Source organism: Conger conger, chromosome 10 (genome assembly GCF_963514075.1).
Source record: "Conger conger chromosome 10, fConCon1.1, whole genome shotgun sequence".
NCBI lineage: Eukaryota > Metazoa > Chordata > Actinopteri > Anguilliformes > Congridae > Conger > Conger conger.
Window position 1 is genome coordinate 15,793,212 of NC_083769.1, and position 6,000 is coordinate 15,799,211.

The window sequence follows — 6,000 nt, forward strand, 5'->3', positions numbered from 1 at the left end:
TTTGATAAATGTGTGCATTTATCCAAAGTGCTGTACAAGTGATGCTTCTCATTCACCCATTCACACACTTATACACTCACGCACACACTAATGCCGATTGGCTGCCATGCAAGGCACCAACCAGCTCGTAAAGAGCAATTGGGGGTTAGGGATTTTGCTCAGGGACACTTCGATACACCCAGGGCGGGATCGAAGCAGCAACCCTCCGACTGCCAGATGACCACCTGAGCCAATGTCGCCCGGAAACTGGAACAGGAAACCCCAACCCTCTGTTTTGTAAACCTATGTTGACATTACAGTTAATACTATTCATTTTAATATATACACTCACCGAGCACTTTATTAGGAACATTTTTACTTTATTACACCTACTTATTCATGAAATTATCTAGTCAGCCAATTGTGTGGCAGCAGTGCAATGCATAAAATCATGTACAGGCCAGGAGCTTCAGTTAATGCTCACACAAACCATCAGAATGGGAAAAAAATTTGATCAAAGTAACTTTTACCAGACAAAGTGAAGAGAGGTTGGGTATTCCATCAGGACAATCATCCCAACCATACCTCAAAGTCAACCATGAAGTACCTCCAGGAAAGTAAAATTTAATGTTTTTTTAATTTGAAGAAATTGGTCATGTTTAACTTGGTCATGAGGTCAGGTTCACATCTGTTCACCAAGATATTAATTGTAAAAGGTTTTTTGACAAAGGGTGCCAAAATGTTTGCATGCGACTGTCAGAACTGTGAAACAGGCAATGGTCATTATCCAGGCAGACAGGTACATGCCGGGTAAGCAGATAAGCCGAAAGACAGGCAGAGTTCAAAACCAAAAAGACAGTTGAAACCAGGCAGATATTGAAAACAGAAAAATAAAAAAAAACGGTGCAAAAAAACAGACAAAATAAACCAGGACGAAGGCACATGGAAGAGGAGGCTGGAACCGGGGTAGGGAACACAAGGGCAAAACTCAGGAACAGCGAGAGACAAACTAGCAAGAAGAACGGAAAAAGACAGGCTTAAATAGAACAGAGATTAACAGACAACGAGAAACAGGTGAGTTCAATGACAAGAGACAGGAAGGAAGTACATATATGGAGTATATATACAGTCCCTTCAAAAAGTATTGGAACAGCAAGGTCAATTATTTTATCTGTGCAATACACTGAATACATTTAGGGTTGAGATAAGATGAACACAAGACAAGAGTTCAGAATTTCAGCTTTTATTTTCTGGTATCTACACCTAGATGTGTTAAATTAACTAGAACGTTGGTACCAGACCACCAGACCACCACTTTTGCAATTTTGGGTGAGCAAAAGTATTGGAACAGAGAGTATTTATGTAAATGAATGTAAATAAGACATAATATTTGGTAGCATATCCCTTGCTTGCAATAACTGCGTCAAGCCTGCGACCCATTGACATCACCAAACTGTTGCATTCTTCTGTTGTGATGCTTTTCCAGGCTTTTACTGCAGCCTCTTTTGGTTGTTGTTTGTTTCGGGGGGGTTTTCCCCCTTTAATCTTCTCTTTCCATCACTTTGGTAGAGGTTAAACTTGGTCTCATCAGTCCATAAAACTTTGTTTCAGAACTTTTGTGGCTCATCTCTTTACTTCTTTGCAAATTGTAATCAACTACTGTTGTTTTCCTTGATCAACCCATTTGATGTCTGTTTGCTCAGTACGCCAGCAGTTTCAGGACATTCCAAGTTGTTGTACAAGCTAGACCCAATGATTTCATCTCAAAATTGCTTGCTTTTCTCGCAAAGACAGTTCTCTGGTCTTCATGTTGGTTTATCTTTTTTAACATCTTTTTTAAATGAAGTCTTCACAGGCAGAACCAAAGGCTAAAACCAAGAGTAGTCATTCAGAACTATTTAATGTTTTATCAATCAATCTAACAGGACAAATCTGGGCCACAGGAAACATCTGTCACATGTTCCAATACTTTTGCTCACCTAAACATTGGGAGACTATGTTTAAACCATTTATATATTAAAGTTGTTTAACAAATCCAGATACAAATACCAAGAAATAAAAGCATAAATTTTGATCTGTCATTTCATTCAGAATTGACCTTGTTGCTCCAATACTTTTGAAGGGGACTGTAATATATATATTTTATAGTAACTATAAATTTCTTTCTTATTTCTTATTTTTTTGCTTGTTTGTCACACTTAAATGTTTCAGATCATCAAACAAATTTAAATATTATTCAAAGACAACACAAGTAAACACAAAATGCTGTTAAATGAAGGTTTTTATTATTATGGGAGAAAAAAATCCAAACCTACATGGCCCTGTGTGAAAAAGTGATTGCCCCCCCTGTTAAAACATAACTTAACTGTGGTTTATCAAACCTGAGTTCAATTTCTCTAGCCACACCCGGGCCTGATTACTGCCACACCTGTTCTCAATCAAGAAATCACTTAAATAGGACCTGCCTGACAAAGTGAAGTAGACCAAATGATCCTCAAAAGCTAGACATCATGCCGAGATCTAAAATAATTCAGGAACAAATGAGAAAGAAAGTAATTGAGATCTATCAGTCTGGAAAAGGTTATAAAGCCATTTCTAAAGCTTTGGGACTCCAGCGAACCACAGTGAGAGCATGGAACAGTGGTGAACCTTCCCACCAGGAGTGGCCGGCCGACCAAAATTACCCCAAGAGTGCAGCGACGACTCATCCAAGAGGTCACAAAAGACCCCACAACAACATCCAAAGAACTGCAGGCCTCACTTGCCTCATTTAAGGCCAGTGTTCATGACTCCACCATAAGAAAGAGACTGGGCAAAAATCGCCTGCATGGCAGAGCTCCAAGACGAAAACCACTGCTGAGCTAAGGCTCGTCTCAATTTTGCCAGAAAACATCTTGATGATCCCCAAGACTTTTGGGAAAATACTCTGTGGTCTGACGAGACAAAAGTTGAACTTTTTGGAAGGTGTGTGTCCCATTACATCTGGCGTAAAAGTAACACTGCATTTCAGAAAAAGAACATCATACCAACAGTAAAATATGGTGGTGGTAGTGTGATGGTCTGGGGCTGTTTTGCTGCTTTAGGACCTGGAAGACTTGCTGTGATAAATGGAACCATGAATTCTGCTGTCTACCAAAAAAGGACAGAAAAAAAAAAAAACAGAATGTCCAGCCATCTGTTTGTGACCTCAAGCTGAAACGAACTTGGGTTCTGCAGCAGGACAATGATCCAAAACACACCAGCAAGTCCACCTCTGAATGGCTGAAGAAAAACAAAATGAAGACTTTGGAGTGGCCTAGTCAAAGTCCTGACCTGAATCCTATTGAGATTACATTACATTACATTAATGGTATTTGGCAGACGCTCTTATCCAGAGCGACGTACAGTTGATTAGACTCAGCAGGAGACAATCCTCCCCTGGAGCAATGCAGGGTTAAGGGCCTTGCTCAAGGGCCCAACGGCTGTGTGGATCTTATTGTGGCTACACTGGGGATCGAACCACCGGCCTTGCGTGTCCCAGTCATTTACCTTAACCACTACGCTACAGGCCGCCAGATGCTGTGGCATGACCTTAAAAAGGCGGTTCATGCTAGAAAACCCTCCAATATGGCTGAGTTACAACAATTCAGCAAAGATGAGTGGGCCAAAATTCCTCCACAGCACTGTAAGAGACTCATTGCAAGCTATCGCAAATGCAGTTGTTGCTGCTAAGGGGGCAATCACTTTTTCACACAGGGCCATGTAAGTTTGGATTTTTTTTCTCCCTTAATAATAAAAACCTTCATTTAAAAACTGCATTTTGTGTTTACTTGTGTTGTCTTTGAATAATATTTAAATTTGTTTGATGATCTGAAACATTTAAGTGTGACAAACATGCAAAAAAATAATCAGGAATCAGGAAGGGGGCAAACACTTTTTCACACCACTGTGTATATATATATATATATATATATATATATATATATATATATAGTACTGTGCAAAACTTTTAGGCAGGTGTGAAAACATTCTGTAAAATAAGAATGCTTTCAAAAATAGAAATGTTAATAGTTTATTTTTATCAATAAATAAAATACATGAACAGAAGAAGTGAATGCACAGAAGAAAAATCAAATCAATATTTGCTGTGACCATCCTTTGCCTTCAAAACAGCATCAATTCTTCTAGGTACACTTGCACACAGTTTTCGAAGGAACTCAGCAGGTAAGTTGTTCCAAACGTCTTGGAGAGCAAGCCACAGTTCTTCTGTGGATTTAGGCAGCCTCAAATGCTTCTGTCTCTTCATGTAATCCCAGACAGACTTGATGATGTTGAGATCAGGGCTCTGTGGGGGCCATACCATCACTTCCAGGACTCTTTGTTCTTCTTTACGCTGAAGATAGTTCTTAATGACATTGGCTGAATGTTTGGGGTTGTTGTCTTGCTGCAGAATAAATTTGGGGCCAATCAGATGCCTCCCTGATGGTACTACATGATGGATAAGTATCTGAAAACCCCTGTCTGCCTTGAAATTTCTGCCTGGGAGAGACCTTGCATATGCAGTATAACTACCTAGTGTCTTGTTGCTGTACTCAGTCTTGCCATGGTGTATGACTTCTGACATTAGACTGTTTTCAGCAACCTCACCTTGGAAGCAGAGTTTGGCTCTTCCTCACCCAGTTTTAACCCTCCTACACACCTGTTTCTGTTTCAGTTAAGGATTGTGTTTCAACCAAATTGATGATCATTAGCTGCTGTTTGGTATAATTGGTTAATCAGGGTGGTCACACCAAATATTGATTTGATTTAGATTTTTTTTCTGTTCATTCACTTTGCATTTTGTTTATTGATACAAATAAACTATTAACATTTTCACATAACATTCTTACTTTCCAGCATTTTTTCACACCTGCCTAAAACTTTTGCACAGTACTGCATATATATGAATATGCAAATATTTGACATTTTAATATATATGTATATTACATATATATATATAAATATAATATACATATATATTAAAATGTCAAATAAGCTGGAGGATGGTTCCACATTGTGCTTGGCTTGTGTGGCGGTATTATCATTAATCATTAATGCGCTCCAAATAGAAATTGACCTAAACTTAAAACCCATACTTAAGTAACGATGATAAATCAATTAAAATTACTGTCGAGTCAAGTGAATCCACCAGCCTGCATTTGTTCTGCACTGTGCACAGACAACGTTCACTGTAAGCAGCTAAAATGCGTATTCGTCTCCATGTTGCTTTCTTATCAGTAAAGGGCGCTCGGCTTCTCACTGCAATTCTTTCAGCCTCTGACAAACGCAGCCTGTTACATCATTTGATTAGCATTCCGGATGAGACTTTTGACAGAAATGATAACTCATTTTCCACATCAAAGAAAACAGCTCATATATTTTGTAACGACCGTCACACATAGCCGACATCCATTCGCACGAGTTGTATGGTTAGCATACCACCAATAAATCTCCTGCACAAATTCGAGAAAATACTTTTGCAATGCTGAGATGAGAGCAAACCCGTTTTCTTAACGTCCGTTCCTTTCAAACTATGAACGCAATGTCTACCGAATAGTTGGGCAACTACAAAAAAGTTTTTTCTTGCCCGTTTGTCTTTGAGCCAAAGAAATCACAGTCGAAAATATGCTGAAAATAGTCTAATGAAATGTAGGCCTTGGTGCGCAGTGGTGTTATTAGTTACATCCTAGACCCTGCGAGGCAAGCCACAGTGCCCAGTCTCAGTACATTCCACTGTTAAATCAGCGGAAAGTAAAAAAAAAAAAGAAAAAAATCCTTTCTCCGTCTCTTGACTCTTTCTCTAAATAAGGCAGCCTCTACCGCAGTTCCTGGAATTACGGCCGAACTACTGAACGCTGCATCCCAGCAGTGTACATCCTAACGGCAACGGGAACATTCCTGACCGCACATATTTTTCCCTTCTATGGGTAAATCCAAGCGGTGGGCGGGCTCCAGTCAGAGCAGCCTCAAAGCCCCATTGGCTGACAGGGAGACAAGGGCGGG